The 20,018-nt window shown below is 35.1% G+C and overlaps 1 protein-coding gene across 1 annotated transcript in view; it reads right to left on the bottom strand.

The window, feature by feature from the left end:
- Positions 1-20,018, bottom strand: part of chsy1 (chondroitin sulfate synthase 1) — a 79,074-nt gene that overhangs the window by 33,860 nt on the left and 25,196 nt on the right. The gene's annotated exons all lie outside the window — the stretch shown is intronic.

Genomic DNA, 20,018 nt, shown 5'->3' on the forward strand with positions numbered 1-20,018 from the left:
AAGAAAGCAAAGTTTGGTTTATATATATCGCTTCATGTGAATATTCTGCATGTATGTGTGCAAAGCTGGATATCCTTATATATATCCTACTTTATATGCCATGAATCCCTCTCATTTTTTCTACCCTTTAACCATCTGACTCCATTATGTAATGCCCACTTTCCACAATCCACTTAATTCCCAAATGAATAAATAAACTCCCGTCCTACATTTTTTCTCATTAAATATCCTATTTCAAGTGTAAATTACAGCACATATGAATGCAAAATTGCTTGCAAACATCCATGATGGCTGAGTCATAAGTTCAGCTGAATATTTTTAGAGCAATACTATGAAAAAGATACAGAATAACAGTGTTAAAATGGTCCAGGCAAACTACAAACTGCAAACTGCTTCTGTAAAGCTCTAGCTGCACAATAAACTGCAGCAGGAGCAAGTGTAGTGTTATTAAGTAAAACGTCACTCTTGGCTTTAGGAGTGAATCTGCAGAGGTCATTGGCTCTGCTGGGCTCTCTCTCATCACGTTACTTCAATTAGCTCTGCAGGAGCCCAGCAGTACAAGCCCAGAACATTCCACACTGCTGCGGATCTGTGCCAGGACTCAGATAAAACCACGTCTATCAGAGATAAACCCATTTACACTGATAACTTACACTGGGCTCAGATTCACAAATACAAGACCACAAATGACACTTGCAAATTCAGTAAGGCAAAAAAAATAAACCGGCCTACATTAATTACTAAATTAATTACTACTAAAAAAAGACAAGGGAAAAAATGTGAAATACAAAGTAAGGGATTCAAAAAATATTTGCAGTAATACCACATTAGAAGTGTAAAGCACAAAATGTGTGTAACTCATGAATAAAGAAAACAAAAAGTTTGGTGATAGTTTTGTGACTTTTACACATCTTATGAGTACAATATTATATAGTGTATAAAATATTTATTTGAATACATACACATTTTATTATTTGTACTATTATTGTTAATATTTTATCATATACATATATATGTGTGTGTATTTATTTTATCCTAAATATTTAAAAATTAAATTTAAATAAAATATAAAAAATTATTTATTATTTTGTATATAGCTATAACTACTATAATAAGCTAACTGAGACTTGTTATAGCACTTGCATATCATTGCTCTTTTGTTGATTTTGATTGCTTCCATTGCCCTCATTTATAAGTCACTTAATATTTTAAGAATAATAATATAAAAATATTATTTTTTTTAAAAATGCATTTTCATATACACATGTATACAGTCCAGCTGAATCAAAAAAGGAAAAAAATCATTTATGCAGTTCAAATGGAACCACGTTGGATCTCGTCATGAAAAAAACTTTCCCAAAATATTCTTTGATATTCCCTTAGCTTTATTTGACTGAACCTCTTTTTTAGAGTCTCAGAAGTGCCATGAATCAGTTACCAGTCATTTTGGCCTACTTTTACAGTTTGGCCAAGCCATTTCAACAGTGAATCAGAAACAGAAAAAGGAAACCAAAGTCTCCATGGTCCAAAAGAGATGAAAATATCACTGGCTGTCTGACACTATTAGAGAACAACCACAGACTGGACGCTTGAGAAAAAAAAACATACAAAACACAGAGCCTTCCTCTTCCAGCACCTTCTGAACTCAGTGACATCTGCAAACTGACTATGCTTGTGTTGTAATTTCTATTAAACAGTTCCTTAGACGTATTCCTAAGAAAACTTGAAACATTTCCATTAGAGAAAAAGACATAAGGCAAAAAATTATAACCCAACTGGAAGGTTTCTTAATAAAATTGGAAAAACATAGCGCTCAAACCAGAACAGTAAAATCACTTAAAATTCGCCCCATGTTCATTCAGTTGTGATAAAATAAACTAACTCATTTGACTTCCAACTTTAAAAATGCTGAGTTGAATATCTTATTCAATATATTAGAGACGATAGAGATGCACATGAAAAATGTGCACAGCGGGAATGAGCAGCAACAAAATTTTATTATACTCCTAAAAAAAAAGAAAGCAGCTCGGCCTGAAGAGATAAATATTTGAGTCATTATCAATTCAACTCAAAGCTGGCAGAAAATGACCAACAGATCACAAAGTTTCTAAAAATCACAAAATGTTAGGCTATCAAAATACCACAGTAAACACATTCTGTAAGTGAACTTGTAAATTACAGGGGATTTGAAAAATGTGCTGCTTTTGATGTACGAGCAGATGCACATTACCACAAATGTATGTTTTTTCCTTTCTTAATCCAAATGCTTTGATAAAAACTCTGGAAACTTTCCCTCATATAGGAGGAGGCCCGTTACGAGTCGTTGCCCTCTGGTAGGATGCAATCAGGAATGAGACTTAAAAACAGGCTTACCCAAGAGTCAAATCTCAAAACTGCCCAAATAGAAGTTAAAAAAAACACCCAAAATTAGAATCAGAACAACCTAAATACAGACATATACAGCCCAAAACAGCTCTATATTGTTTTACATGAAATTACAGGTTGTTTTTGAAAATTGTCCATCTGGATTTCTCCATATTATGCACATTATATATTATGCATGTGTTTTTCCAGCATAATAACATCATCAACCAGCACTGAGATTAAATATGATTAAGCCTGGACTACTTCATGTGCAAGGTGCTTTTCCTCTAAAAGTAATATTTTCACTTTAGGCTGAAAATGCCATAAAACGTTTCTACCGGATAACAATTTTGTGCAAAAGTGAACTAAATACATTTCTCATACTAAATCAGACTAAAATATTAAATAAATAAATAAATACATTTACCAAAAAAAAGAAAAAAGGAAAATTTCTGTGCATGTCTTAATGTTTTTAGGGGTCATATGAAGCAGAGAAAAAAATTACTAAAAACCACAGCCTTTATAAAACTGCACAGGCTGCAAAATAAAAGATACATGTTCATTCTAGTTATATTTCTTAAAATTAATCATCATAAACAATTCTGTCTAATTTAGTTAATGTAAAATTAATATAACATTACAGGTTTTTAATAAAGCTAATATTAACCCTACCCTATAAGGCCTACCATATCATATCGATACGCATATTTCAAAGGCCTAAATAACACGATCAAAAGTTTGCTGAAAAACCTGTTGCACACAATCTACTACATGCCTTCTGTTGTCCGATGGATTTTTGAGCAAAAAATTAACAGATTTTTATAAAAAAAAAAATTTAACAACAACAACAACTTATATGGTTACTAATATTTTAAGCTGAGCACTTCTGGACTGAAGCAAATTGTGTTGTTTTCTTAATCATCAACAAATCATTTTTAGAAAAATCATGTTTTTTTTTTTTTTTAGGCATGTCTTTTGACTAAAGATTCAATCAACTTATCCTAAAAAAGCTTCAAACGTGCCTCGACCGATTACAATTTCGATGCCAACCGTTTTAAAATGCAGATTTACAAGTATTACAAATATTTTTCTCACCCTCATGTCAATCTAAACCAGTATGTCTAACTTTCTTCTCTGCCGCACAAAAGATACTTTTTTTCCTCAGTCCATACAAAAGAAAGTTTTTCCAGTTTTAAGGTTTGGAACGACATGAGGGTGAGTAAATGACAACTTTACTTTATTATTTCTGGGCAAACTATCCCATAAGGAAACCCTGAATTGCCCATGCCATCTTTGCCTCGGTGTTTTAGGGAAATTATACTATGGGACGTCCTAAATTCTTAGACGGTTTCGAATGTCGAGTGCCGCTTCATTACATCCAGTGGGATTTGGTGAGACGGCATTTTCCAGCAGGGCGGATGAGAAAAGGCTGGAAAAAGTGAGCGAGGTGCTGCTGAGGACAGACCAGGCTTTCCCTCCTGGAAAAGCAGAGCTGCGCTGTTATTCCTGGAGGCTCGTCCAGTGCTCGACAGGTGCCATGACACACCGCTTCCAGACCCTTTCATTATTCGAATACACAGTCACTTTGATGATGTTAATATTTCAGTGCATCTGAAGTGGCTAGACACAGATTTATTAACCTCGCTGAACTCGGAGCGTGAGCAGTTTGCAGTCTGGATCATAATAGGCTTTATTGCATTCAAGGATATTTCCTGCAGTAACCGGCAGCATGTGACACGAGGAAAAGGCTCGGCAGACAAAGACGGCTTTTCACTCTAGTGTCGTGTTCTTTTGTGGAGATCGACGGTGAAGATGTGTGATGAATCGTCCCGCTGTCATTGAATAGAACCAGAGACAGACAACATAATGAACATCACTAGTTCGTCAATAAGCAGTGCTCCGTCACGCGCTTTCATGTGTCCTTCAGTTTGGTTAGCAATAAAGCACACAGACAGAGTCTGAAGCAGTCAGTCACCCAGGCTTCTGAGCGTCAGACACTGAATCTGTCTGCACTCACACAATGAAAACACCACTGCGTTTACTGACACAGTGGCTCTTTTAAGAGTAAGTTAGTTTGCAGTGCCTACTGAAATATGATGGAGAATACTGCAAAATATTGAGAAGACAAATAAATAACAATTTGCAATGTTTTAGTTGGTGGTGCCTGATTGTGTATATATTGCAAATAAAAAAAAAAAAAAAAAGGTGAATATTGGTAAATAAATTAATTTAATTTATAACACTGCAGCGTTTTACTCTGTGGTGTCTATTGCAAGACAAGGGTGACTACCGCTAAAATAAGTAAAATACAATAATATTATTTTGTTTGTAGTGTCTTCCAATATAATGGAAAACATTGCTAAAGAAATAAGTAAAAATAAATAAAATACCTTTTTAGTGTTTTAGTTTGTAGTGTTTACAGCATCATGATGGTGAATATTGCTAAAATAAATAAATAGAATAAATTACTCTGCAATGTTTAGTTTGCAGTGTTTACAGCAATATGAAGGAAGGAAGGAAAGGAAGAAAAGAAGGAAGGAAAGAAAGAAAGAAAGAAAGAAAAAGAAAGAAAAAGAAAGAAAGAAAAAGAAAGAAAGAAAGAAAGAAAGAAAGAAAGAAAGAGAAAGAAAGAAAGAAAGAAAAAAAGAAAAAGAAAGAAAGAAATTAGCACAACTCAGAAAAAAATAAAAGCTGTATATATAAATTAAGGATATTTAAAAAAAATCTTTTTAAAAAAATTCTGTGCAACATTTTTATGCAATATCCCACAATTTGGCTACAAATCATGAATGGAAACCAAGTAATTATTATTGTTCATGATGCAGGTTTTGTTTAAATATCCCTCATCTATTTAGAAGATGCATCAAGCAGTTTGTAAAAACCAAGTGCTTTATCTGCACGTGTTCAGCCAGTACTCAAAGCACCATTACTGCTGGAGCTGAACACTGCCCTTTAAAATGGCTAATGTGTGACCTATGTTTTCAAAATTAAAAAACTGCATATCAAGTGTTTGTTTCAGATCAGTAATTAACATAAGCATGCAGTGGGTTCATGCAGATAAATGACAGCTCCATTATCAGACCCATTAGCACCAATCGCAATTAAGAATGTCTGTGGTGAAAGAGAGTGACACCATGCTGTGCTGTCATGCCACCAGTATCTCCCTAACACACACACACACAAACACACACACACATCAGACAAGGTTATCCAGAGTCAGCTCTGATAAGACTGAATCTAATCTAAAACAGGAACTTAAGGATAAACAGAGACTCCGGGAAGCCGCTGCACAGCAGGGACGGCCATGGTCCATGCAACTAACAAAAACAGTGTTATTCCGGTGAAGTGTAATCATAACATTTAGAAGGCAAGTCTATAAAATCACCCACAAACAATGAAACGGTTGTGCAAGTGATTATTCTGTTCACATTTTCCTTAACATTCCCTCAAAGAAAAAAGGCAACATCTGTTTAAGGTGTTTAACTTAATTGTGAGACAACTGTACAACAGACAATAGATGTAGATAGTGCTTTACATTAATTATTTAACTACATGTCTAAAATATTGTTTAATATTGTTATTGTCTAATGTTGTTATGTTTTGTATATATTCAGTTTGCAAATACTAGTACATCTATAGACACTGAAGGGCAGTGTAAACAGAGCTGATTAATGATGACAAGGAATTAGCGGCTTTACATTTGTTTTCCAGACCCGGGCGATCAACGACTGATTCTGTTTTTCTCAGGACTGCTGCTTTTCTTCATCGGTCTTTTTGATGCAAGCCAACTACAATCGGGCTTGTTGTTTGAGTTGTGTGCGCAGACCTATTGAGGAAAGTCAGGCTGGCATTGTCCTTCGACAAGTCAGAGGCGTGAGGTTACAGATAGAACTGTGGGGTCAAAAATTAAGAAAACAAAGCAAACCCTGGGAAGGTACACAAAGAGCAGCAGGGCCTTTCATTTCAGCCGTCCCAGCGAGCCACCCACAATGACAGCAGACCTACCACATCCTAACAACAGAAACACAGATACAAGTGATGCTGTGACCTGTCTTCCACCGTGCCACAAATTTAGTTTAGATGCAACGTCAATGACATTACTCAAGAAAACAAGATTTTTTTTTGTCAGTAATAATGAGGACAAGACAAAAATATGCATCATGACATAGTGTGAACAATTTTTTCAAATGAACAACATATAATAAATTATTTAATAACTTCTAATAAATCTTATGCAAAATGTATAAAATATGAAAATAGAAAAAAGTATTAAAAATATTTATATATTTATATATATATATATATAAAATATATATATAAGGGATGTAATGATTAACTGCGAGCTGGTTGAAAAATCGATTCAAATATGTGACGATTCAAATCAGTTGAGATGCTAAACAAAAATCGCGATTCATTTAGTGGTAAGCGTTTATATGAATGCATGTCTGAGGAGAACTTACTGTCTTTAGAAAAGTTTAGATGGTATTTTTTCTTTTCATCTTGCCTCTCTATAATGCATATTAAAGTGCAGCGCTGCTTCGTTTAGAGCTGAAACCAAGGAAACGCTTTAAGCGCCACCTGCTGGCAGAGAGTGAATCTGCATCTTGTTCAGCTTACCTGCTGTTTCGTGCAGATATTTTTATGTATAGTTTCACAAAACTGAAGTCAAACCATTCGGTTGTTGCTTCAAAATTTGGAAATTATACAGTCTAAATTTAAATTAAAAACTGCTTATGTTGCATGTATGCAGCATCTTTGTTTGGATCATGATTAAAATGCAGTGGTTGTCTCTAATTTTAAAATGGAAAGAGCACAGACAAAGCCTTATTTTGTTTATATGATGAGATTTATTTTGTGTTAGTTATTTGATTTGGGGTTTGTTTTAAAATTTCAATTTAGTTTTGTTATTGACATTTACATTCTATTTAAATGTTGTCATTTAGCAGACGCTTTTATCCATAGCGACTTACAAATGAGGACAATAGAAACAATCAAAACCAACAAAAGAGCAATAATATGCAAGTGCTATATTAGTATATTATTAGTTATATTTCAATTTCACAAAGAAAATGTACAGCATTTTGTCCAAGCAATAATAAAAGGACACATTTAATTCATAATTTGTCTTAAAAATAATTTTGTAGAAAAAAAAAAAAATTGTGAATCAAAAGGAATCGTGAAATCAAAATCGTGAATCGAATCGAATCGTGAGTTGAATGACTTGTTACATCCCTAACAATTTTTTCTGAAATATATACATTTTCACAAATATATACACACATATATTATGTACACATAATGGATGTGATTAATTTTTGGATGTGATTAATCGTTTGACAGCACTAATTAATTAATTAATTAATATATAAAAACTATCTAAAATATACATATATTTTCTATTATAAATATTTTCACAGAACGTTAACTAAATGAAATATTTTTAAATTAAACTTATAATAATTTAAATGATTGCAAAATTTAATTGTTTCAATTGTTTTATTAAATTATATTATACTTCATTAAGATTTAATAAATTAAAAAACAGACATAATAAAATGTTGACTAAAGATAAAGCATTTGTGTCAAAAGAGAAACGATGACTAAAACAAACAAAAACAAAAAAAAATTACAAATGAACAGTCTGAATGTGATAAATCTGTGTTAGAGTCTCTGCATTGACCTAAATCCTAATGAATGGACAAGGCCATGTTCACTTTTACTTGCTTGAGTGCATGTTTGAAAACAGAGTCTCGATCGTTCACACGCGCGCGGATGCCGGATTGACAGCTGAACCCACACGTCAATAAAATCGTAGAGACCTTCGGAGCGCTGTGCACTGCTCCGCTGTCAGCCTAATGAGATTGTTTAGGCTGGTTTGTGCATTGTGGATTCAGCAATCTGTGTGGCAGAGACACCTGGACAACCGGCACTCATGCTGTAAGACTCTTACAGCATAATCCCATTTAATAGGATAGAGGCTTTAGCTGCTCCGGTGTGATCGCCACCCATGAACGACCCAGCCGAGCAACATTCAAACACCTAGTGCTGCTGAATTAACAGTCCCAACAAACGGTGGCTTGGATGGTGGTCATGCATAGACATGGTTGAGAATGGGTGAAGATGCACGGCAATGACAGCTGACAGCGGCTAATGGGTCACGGGGTCGTTCATTCTACAACAGCGGGGTCATCAGCCGAATGACCGGTGCATAAGGATTTGAGCCCATCACAGAGGTCATTGACTGGTGACACGCTGATGTTCTCCAAGCAGACAAGCTGACATTACAAGGCTCTGAAGTCAAAAAGATTAAGACGTGAAATTAAGCTGCAGTATGAGCATGTCAGGGTTGTGCAGAAATCAGAACTGAAGAATCATGAGCTGGAATTTGAGTTGGAAGTTGAACAGGAAGTTGGAGTGAAATTTGATTTACAATGAACTACATTTGAATTAAATTCTGGGAATGCTCTCCCATATCTATATATAATATATAATATTCTGTATCCTACATTCCTTCTCTATACCCTATATCTATTCTATAGCCAGCATTCTGCATGCTATATTCTATATCTAATATTCTATTGTATATCTACGTCCTGTATCTGTATACTATCTCCTATATCCTACATCCTTTTTCTATATTATACATCTAATATTCTATATGCTATATCTAAAATCAGTATTTATTCTACAACCAATATTCTATTACATGTATCTAATATCTAATATCTATGCCCATTGTCCTGTTTCTATACTCTATATCCCATTTCCAATATTCTATATCTAACATCAGAATTCCAAATCCAATACATCATGTTATATTGTACACCCAATATTCTATATTCTATTTCATGTATCTAATATCGGTCCATGTCCTGTTTCTATAATATATATCCTATTGCCTATCCTATCTATAATCCCTGTATAATCCCTATTCCCTGTATTTAATATTCTTTATTTTATATTCTAGGTCTAAAATGTATGGTCTAAAATCGAAGTGTTAAAGCTTTCAAACAAGGCTTTCTCAAGCCAACATTCGGTTCATCCTGAAACTTGCTTTTCTAGTTCAAATACTGAATTTCAGTCCATTTTAATTGTACTTCCTTATTCAAATTCCAGCTGCAATTCTGCAACTTGCTTGCTATCGCAATTCAAATGAAATAGTGTAGATATAATTTGAATATTAATATAATATGCATTCTCAATTTAGCGCTAAATGACGCACAACTCCTGTGTGTGTAGAAGTGACCGTTTCGTCTACAGTGGGAAGAATGAAACAGCAATAAAACAGCCTCAGGGGACATTTTTCCATTCTACATCAACAAAATTAAACCAGCACTCGGGTGAAGCATATTGTGCAGTAAGAAACTGGAGTACCCATCTGTCCCTGTGCCAAAACAGGGAACAAGAACCAGTCGCAGCACCTCTTCCTCTTCCTCCGTTGCTGAATTTCCTTAGAGTTTCATTGGGAAAGAAGCGTGAGGATGCAGCTGTATCCACATGAGACTCATTACAGACCAGACATCCATCAAAATGGAATTACATGGAATTCTCTATTAGTGTAATTAGAATGCACTGGAAACGAACCCGGTTTTAACTCTGCGTTAAGATTTTGAAGTGGTCAGCACATGCTAAAAATGTCCTACAGCTCTTTGAAGAAAAAGAGAAAGTTGCTGTTTTGTACATATCATCCTTAAAGGGATACATTTAAAACCTCACCTTCATGTTATTCCAAAAGAGATTTTAAGATGATATCATATAATGGAACTGTGTATGCAACAGACTGGAAATTAAGTAATTATTTATGGAAAATAATTTATTTTGCTGCATTGCTCCATTCAAATTGCTGTGACGACGCCATTTTTGAATGTGAACCTGATTTTGAATGAGATTTTAGAGAGGACTATTCTTAAACATCATTTTGTTCTTCATGAAAAAAATACTGAAGTGACTTTGAATAATTCACATCTCAAATAAACCACTTTTATGGTGATCTAATGGGCTTTTATGGATTGTCACTGTTAATTTGCTATACAGAAATGAGTTGCATGAAAATTATTGACATGGGGGGTGGAGAAGACAGGACAAGATTTACATTGTTAGCAAATATTCATCTATAAAGATTGTAGCACATGAATTTGACTAGTCCTCTAAATTCCCATTCTTCAAGATTCCACTGAAACAGATCATTGGAAAACAAATATTTCTCACATGCCAGCGAGTGCGTTTTTCAAGGGAGTCACCGCAGAGACACTACATCATTCCCACAGGCTGTCCTTCAACCGCTATGACACCAAAAGACAAGCCGCATCTCTGGCCCCAAGTCCATGTACAGCAGCCTACACTCTAAAAAATACTTTTATTAGCATTGATGGTTCCATGAAGAACCTTTACCATCCATGTGATCACAAAAGGTTCAATAGTGGAAAAAGGTTCTTTTTTTCTTCTTTTTTATGCTCTTTCTTAAAAATAAGTTAAGAAAGAACAATCCTTTTTTGGCTTCCCAAAAGAACCTTTCATTTGAAAAATAAATAAATAAAAATACCCATCTAAAGTATCCTTATTACTATGAAGAACCTTTTGTGGAATGGAATGTTCAAGGTTCTTCATGAAACCATCAATTTCAACCAATAAAGAACCTTTAATTTTAACAATGTAAAATAACCATTTTCTTTATACCAAGAAAGAAAAAAAAGAGTTCTTTCAAGAACTGGTCATTGAAAGGTTCTTTAGGAAATCAAAAATGGTTCTCTTAAGGAAGCAATGTGAAAAACCCTTTTTAGGACCTTTATTTTTAAAGACACAGACAGACTACAACCCGGTTACAAATATTATTTTTTATGGCTGGACTGGAATGATTTACATATGCACCATCTGTCCAACTTCTGTTTGGATCTCCACGTCTTCAGACGACACTGTGGGGATCAGTTACTGGTCCAGTCCTCCAAAACTCTTTGCTTAGCTGCTATGAAGTAGAAATGTTAAAGTTTCAAACTAACAAGTATCATTTGGAAGGATTACGGACTGATTATAAACCTGCTTAGATTTTCCCAAAACTATAGTCAGACATCCTACCTTTGCTTACTTGGATAAACATTTTTATAGGGAAGACTGTCTTAAGATTACAGCATTTCAAAGAACACAAAGGCTTAAGATGAAACATTCACTAACAATCACGCTGTTTCATGTTCTTCCTTTATATAAATGAATTACTCTCTCCCACGATGGTCGCAGACAGGCCTGCCTTTATAGTCACTATAAAGCCTCTTGGGATCATGTGAGTGATGGTACAAAATGCTGACCAGCAGCAGAAACTGTTTATTATTGAAAGAAAATGTGTATTCTTAATTCAGTTCCATGAAATGAAAGAAAGAAAAAAAGAAAAAATAAATAAAATAAAAGGGTAATTAAGCTTTTGAGAAGCCAATCTTACAATCGATGCTAATGAGATTATACGTAAAAATAATGTTCCATTCGTATTATTTTTTCTATATAAGTTTTATTTATTTTTTTACATTTCAGTGTTTCAACTTATTTTGGTATACTATTTCTTTTCAGATGGTTCCATTTTTCATCTAATATACATATTTATTTTATTTCCACTTTATTTCAATTAACAAAATAGTTTTTAAAAAGATTTTTACGTTAACAATAACAACTTTGGTTTTTACACCTAGAAATTGTGTACGATATGCAGGGCTGCAAAGGGGTGGAAAAATTCCGTTAAATTTCCGGAAACTTTCCAAAAATCCCTGGAATATTCCCCGAAGTTTCTGCAATATTTCAGAACTTACTGGAAATTTTCCACCTTTTTGGAAAACTTACAGTATGTAATTCAAGTTTCGTCACACACACTGTAAGCACAGTGAGATTTTTTATAATTGTGCGGCTTGAATTTTTTGCACTAATTAGTTGGATCACAAGGTGGTGAATCTGGCACGTTAGTCCTAAAACAAACAAAAGAGATGAAACGACCACAATAGATGGCCACATTAATGAGAAATGCAACTCTTAACAAGTACCAAGACATTTTCATAATTTATAATGAGAAACAGCAAAGACCTATTTCTTTTATGAAGATTTCTTGCAGCTTAGTGTATTCTGTATGCACATGCCAAGCGTTTGCATCAAAACTGAAGTATACTTTGGGTTTCAAAATTAAAGTACAGCAAATAACCCATCTGTGCTACAGAATGATTCCTCAAATCACATAGCTTATTGAGGAGAGGTCCATTTTTACTTTTCTAAGAGATTGGACTTGGCAGTCAATAAAATGGGTAAAAAAAAAAAAAAAAAACCTAAAAAAAGGCAAGCTTATCAAGCATTGAGTTCTGTTTTTTGGCCTTTTCTTGCTTTCTGCCCTTGCAAGGAGAAAAAGACACTATATTTAATGAAAAATATCCCAACGGACCTCACTGAGAATCTCGTTTCTCCCTGCAAATCCGCATTTATGTCTCTCTCCCAGTCTATAAAACTTTATTTCCTCTCATTTTACTTCACTTCAAATCCCTATTAGCATCCCTTAACTGTGGGAATGTTCCTGGAGGAGCAAAAAGCAATAGACGAGACCTTGTTTTTTATCCATCAAAATGACAAAAGATCTTTTTCTAAAATGAATCTTCAATTAAATTGATGTGAATAAAATGACAGGAAAAAAAAAAACCCAGATAAAAATACATCAAAGCGGGCGGCACACAGAGCTTCCTTGGTTTTATTCTAATGAGCTTTCGGAGTCTCTTTCCACAAAAATCGATCTCTTTCTTGTTTGTCCAACAGCAACACACACAAGTGGAGTGGTGGGAAGAGGGAAAGAAATTAGATTTATACGAAAAACAAAGGCTCATGCAGGCAAGCGGGCCATGCAAAGGGCCATGCAGGCGAAGCGTTTCCCCAACATCTCGAATCTCTGCAGGCCTCCTGCATAGTCTGAGATGGAGCATCGCGGTCCCATACCTACAAACAGAGCCCCAAGGCTGAAAGAAACCACGCAGGATGTCACCACTCTCTAATTCAATCCCCTCCGAGCCAAGGACTGACGCTCCAAAGATGAAGGGTAACACAGATGGCATACACAAACACAAACACACACACACTCACACACACATCAGGACTGACGACACATTCCCTCAACGGCATGTTTGTCTGCCGCCACCAGGTACCAGATGTTGCATGAATCAACATCTGGTACCTACCCACAGATGTAAAGACTGACGGAGCAGCGGCCCTCCATCACTGCCTGGCGCTCGTGCCGGCATCAACAGATTTAAACACAACCATTTCTGCCTATTAGATCACAAAGCAGGTGGACGGGGCTGCGCAATTCTCCCACAGGGTAGCGGTGGAGAATGAAGAGCATTTGCATTTCAGAGCTCTCGGTATTGATGATCTCAGTAAGTGAGTCATTGGCAGTCAGTCACCATCGCAGACGGCAGTAGGAACGCTGGCATTCTGCAATAAATCTTCCAATAAATCATCAAGAGAACAGTAAATACACATGAATTCAGCAAACTAAACAGAATCACGACACCAAAGCGATGATAACGTAGTTAGTTGTTAAAGATTAGGGAGTGTGACTGAAATATAGTAGGTAATATAGTAGGCATTAATATTAACATTAATATAGTAGGCATTAATATTAATAATAATAATTCATTTTATTTAATGACGCCTTTTTAAACACCCAAGGTGTTCCATAGACGAAGGGCCGCAAAACTAAAAGTTCTTGCTCCCATGGTGTTTAAATGTATATGTGGTGACGAGAGATCGAGTGTGAAGATCTGAGAGTGCGAGAAGGAGTATAGATGTGGAGAAGGTCAGGAGATTTAGTCAAGATAGATTTTGTACCAATAAGTAAGACCTCAGTTTAATCACTGTTGAGTTTTAGAAAGTTGGCTGAAAGCAAGTCTTTAATTTCATCTAAACATCTAGTCAAGGAAGGCGGAGGAAAAGAACTAGAGGGTTTAGAAGACAGGTACAGCTGGGTGTCGTCAGCATAGCAGTGAAAATTGATACCATATTTCCTGAGAATATAGCCAAGAGGAAGTAAATAGATGATGAACAAAAGTGGGCCCAAAACAGAACCCTGAGGGACACCAGTAGTAACTGTAGATGGTCTTGATTTCAATTTTGTTAATTTGAACATACTGAGTGCGACTGGTAAGATAGGACCTAAACCAGGACAGTGGGTGCCAGTAATCCCTATAAACTAACCTGTCCAGGAGTATTTTGTGTGAGATTGTTTCAAAGGCTGTACTCAGGTCAAGAAGGACAAGTATTGTTAATATTGTTTGCTTCTATTGTTCTCATTTGTAAATTGCTTTGGATTTGGATTAGATGTTAAATTAAATGTTAATAATCATGATGAGGACGAAAACCGGATTGGAATTGCTCAAACAATGTATTACTGGAGAGATGACTGTGAACTTGAGCTGCAACACATTTTTCCAAGATTTTAGAAATGAATGGGATATTTGAAATTGGTCGATAATTTTTAAAAATGTATGTATCAGACCCTGATTTCTTTAGAATATGGGTAATAATAGCAGTTTTAAGAGAAGAAGATACAGAACCAGAAACAAATGAAGAGTGAATCATTTTAGTAATTAATGAAGACAGAGATGGTAGACAGGCTTTAACTGAGCAAGTAGGCAGTGGGTCAAGCTGTCAAGTGGTAGTTTTAGATTTCCGAATATAACACAATATCTCTGCAGCAGTTGGTAAAATAAAAGTAGTAAGATTAGAATGCACAGTCACTTGGGAGACTTGACAACTGGAATCTTTACCTATATTGCTGGAAAGTAATTGCTGATGAATCTTTTTAATCTTAAGACTCAAAAAAAAAGTCTTAAAACTGTTGCATAGTTCTGTAGAACACAAATTTAACGGCAAAGTGTCAGATGGACCTAGAAAATTCTTCACTACAGAAAAAAGAAATCTAGAGTTCCCTTCGCTAGCTCCAATTATATTAGAATAGTAGTCCGATTTTGCTTTGGACAGTGCTTCTTTATAATGATGGATATGGTCAGCGAGCATTTCTTTATGCACAATAAGACCGGATTTAGCGTATAAACGCTCTAACCTGCAGCCTTTAGTTTTAAGCAGACACAAATCAGAGGTAAACCAGGGAGCAGAGAGAGTAAAAGAAACAGTCTGACAGCTGTAAAAACATCAAAGATCTCATTAGTCCATTATTATAACAGGAGACCAAAGTGTCCGCAGTGGAGAAATCAGCTTTACTGGATAAGCTGGCAAGTTAATCAGCAAAATTAGGCACATCAATGTTGACTGAAATATTGATTATTGAAAAATAATATATTTTGATAAACATTTATCAAATAATTTGATAAATATTTTATCTAAATAAGTAAAAACAATTAGTGCTGTCAAACGATAAATCACTATTAATCGCATCCAAAATAAAAGTTTTTGTTTACATAATATAAATGTGTGTACTACATATATGTTTTATGTATATATAAATACACATACATGCATGTATATATTTAAGAAAAATACGTTGTTTATATATAAAATATATTTATACACAATATAATTTATATGAATGTAAATATATACACGTAAATACATGCTGTATGTGTGTCTCTTTATATATACATAAATATACACAGTTCACACACATGTAAGCAAAAAACTATTTTGGACAGCACTACAATTTATCAGTCAAATAATTTTAAATGCTACAAGTGAATTTACGCAAAAAAAAAAAAAAGGATACTCATTCTGATATATAAGATTTTAAATTTGCAGTGTCACTAAATTATCATTTTTAAAGACTTAATTTAAAAGTAAATGTTAGATGACGACTAAGGTAATCTAAATGTAAAAAGTAGAATTGCTGGATAATTAGTCAATTAGTCGACCATCATGAAATTGAAACATAGTATTACACACTTTTAACAAGGGATGAGGATGAATCGCACTCCAATTCTGTGGGAATCTTTGCAGCTTTTTGTGGATGCAGATTCAGGATGGACCTTCTAACTAGCAATACATAATTCAGTAAACAGACAGGTTATCAATAACATGTCCAGAAGCATTCCATCACAACACATCCGCAGCGGTGCTGATCAGCAGTAATTGAATCAGTGCAGTATTTGTGGGTAAGTTAAGGCCACTACTATAGAACCTCAAGCAGATGGTGCACCAAAGGGAACTGGGCCAAAACTCAAACAGCCCTATTTAACACAATCTACTTATCAGACCCGACACAGGCCCGCCCAGCTCAGAGTTCCTGATGCTGAAATCACCATCCTATAAGCTGGAGGGCATTTCTTCCTCATCTTTCACTTTCCTATGTGTAATAAGCACAAAATTGCCAGCTAGACATGGAAAAAAGGGAGTACGCAATGGTGGACAGGAGAAATGAGGCCATGGTTGGGATGTGTCAGGAATATCTCCACCGAGGTGCCAGGATAGACGATTTTGCCAACCAGCCAAACGTTTCTGCACCTCCAAAACATATTTACCAAGGAAAAGAGACTACCAAACAACTTTGAAACGCTCGAGAAGAAACAGAGACTTTGCCAGTGAATCTTTCAGCGATACGGGATGGTTTATCCCAGGATGAGACGCTGATGAAATCATGCATGGCTTTGACGGCGCGGCACATCTGAGACATTCGGTTTTGCAAAAAATTAAATGGCAAAACCAAAGTAAACGCTCAACATATTTATCTCCATGCTAGAAAAATACAAGTAATACTTTAAGCTGTTTGCTCAGTCAGCCAGCCAGCACTGGTAGAGACCGGGCTCTGCGGCACAAGACGTTTTAATCCCTAACAAATGGACGTTTTCACCTGGTCTGAATTAATTTTGGCTGCAACGTGCAGTTTTTTGCAGGCCACCTCCAGCTGCGAAACTCTCTCTGGTCTTTTTGTTCCAACTGTATGTTGTGAATGAGGGAAGAAAAAAAGACATGAAAACAAAGTCAGCTCTGGAATGGCAGCGACCTCAATTGGAGGGCGAAGCAGCAAAGTGGGCGGTGATTAGCAGAGCTACAGTTCTGTGATGGTGCTGCGAGCCAAGAGGCACATTAGATTTAGTGGTTATCTAAGTTGGGCTCCTGTTTCCTGAGGCTTTGCTCCCTTGCAGATCTAGGCCGTGCTATCTGTAGGGAACCTATGATCTCTGAATCACGGAATCCAGGCATAAAAATGGAATTTACAGAAATGGAAAAACAGAATGTTGTGGAATTTAGCAAATTTTAGATAAATAAATCAAAAGTAGGGCCACTAGAGTAGTCAGGGTTCCCACACCTTGATTAACTTAAAATCCAAGGACCTTTCAAGGACTTTCCAAGTCCAATACCCTCAAATTCAAGGACTTGATGTGGGGACACATTTCAAGTAAGAGCGAGGTTACATCGTGTTATCTTGTAAGATACATTGTTACAGTTTTCATGTCTCAAACACAACTACGCAAAAAAAGCTTTTTTTGCATTTATTTTTTGGCCATGACAGAGATCTGATATTCTATTTGTTGTATTTCTGTTTTGCATAAAACTGAAGAATATTTGACATCCTATACTGTATTCTAAAATGATCTGATATAAACTTTTGCATGGATTTTGTTGTAAAGAGCTTAGGCTCTTGTAACCAGAAGTTTTAAGATATATGAATATGCTTTTAAGGTTTTCTTACCCCATGGGTTTACATTATCTTAACAAGCAATGCAATTCAACATTAATTTCACGGTGTGTCTGTGAAACGTTGAGGTACCATCATATTGTTTTGTGCGCGCTTGAACGTCATACTAGGGTGACCATATTTTAGTTTTCCAAAAAGAGGACAGTGGGTGCAGGCGGGGCGGGGTGTGTGGTGTGGTTGGTTGGTGGTTAAAGTAGTGCCCAAAGTAGTCCAATGACCATATCCCAAATATCAAAACTGAAAATGTCATTTCCATACCTAAAATACATATTTTACAGTTACTGTTATGCATATTGATCATAAACACAGCTAAAAAGCTTTCTACCAGTGGCCTTCCTTCACAAAACCTAACATCTAGCACAGTTTTATCATAAGCATAATGCAAAATGTCAAAATTCTGTCATCATTTACTCCCATGTCCCTCATGTCACTTCAAAACTTTCTTTTGTGGAACATAAAAGAATGTATTTTCAAAGACTATAGAATACCCTTAAAGTGGAAGTGAAGCAGTCAGTTAAGTTAACATTATTTAGTGAAGTGATTTCCACTTTGATTAAAAAAAAAAAAAAAAAAAAAAAGTGATTAATGTAAGCATTTTAAAGAAAAAGGATGTTTTGTCATAGCTTTTTGAGCAAGCTATAATATCATTCATATATTCAGATATAGATATATACATATACATATACATACATATACATATACATATACATATATCTCACGCCATCTTGCAGTACCACCACATGTGATGTCACGGGGTTGGTTCCCTCCGATGGCCAGTGAAGTAATATATATTATTATTAATATATATACAGAGCTGGGTAGTAACGGATTACATGTAATCTGGATTACGTAATCAGATTCCAAAACTCAAGTACTTGTAATTAGAGTAAACTACTTTTTAAAATACTCGTAATCAGAGTACAGTTACTTTTTTATGGATTACAGGATTACATATAATTTACACAATGGTAATAAGTTGTTTACAAATCATTGATTGTCCTAAATTTCCTTATTTTTAACATTTATATTTTTTTCATAATAAACCTGCCGCTTATATACGTTTGTGATTCTTCGAGTTTTTCCTGTTGGGGGGGGGGGGGGGTTGTCATGTAATCTGTAATCAGTAACTGATTACAATTCCTAAGTAATCTACCCAGCTCTGTATACATATATATATACACATATACACATATATACATATATATACATATATACATATATATACACATATATACATATACACATATATATATATATATATATATATATATATATATATATATATATATATATATATATACACACATGTTAATATACATGTTATTTTAACACACAAATAATTTGGTTTCACCATAATTTGGATGAATATTCAACATCAAACTGTCTATATGCTAAGTTTTGATCGTGGAAATCCGAACATTATTTTCATAATGCCAGGCGCAACGGGATGTAAACAAACAACGCTTCGTGTATATATATATATATCAAATTAATAGTTTAATTTAATTCATCAGAAACCACAGATAGGTCTGTCGCGATAGTCGATAAATCAATTAATCGCACGATAAAAAAAATGAGCTCGATAATTTTTCCCGCCGCGATAATTTCTTTTTTACATTTTAAATTAAAATATGTAACATGTCATGACGTGGGGTTACTCTGGAGCGTAGCCTGTGGACACCCCGCGTCAGTAAACACCCTCTCCGATGGCACACATGTCCCGGGAATAAAGAGATAACGTCTTGCTAGAGCTTTGGGAAGCTCCTTTCACTTGCTTGTGGATGTTTGCGTCGCAAGTGATATTGCATTGTACTTGCACTACTGCTTTATTTTAATACCGCGTAGCATATTTTGCAAGTAACTTCGTTGCCCTTTCTGTCGAAATGGTCCCACATAGTAGCCTACTTTTAGCCCTCTTCATTTGGCTTGCTCAGCTAAATATGTATGTAGGCCTGAGGTTGCTCGTCAAAAAAGTTTAACTGATAGTATTAGG

Source organism: Cyprinus carpio, chromosome B7, assembly GCF_018340385.1.
Source record: "Cyprinus carpio isolate SPL01 chromosome B7, ASM1834038v1, whole genome shotgun sequence".
Classification (NCBI taxonomy): domain Eukaryota; kingdom Metazoa; phylum Chordata; class Actinopteri; order Cypriniformes; family Cyprinidae; genus Cyprinus; species Cyprinus carpio.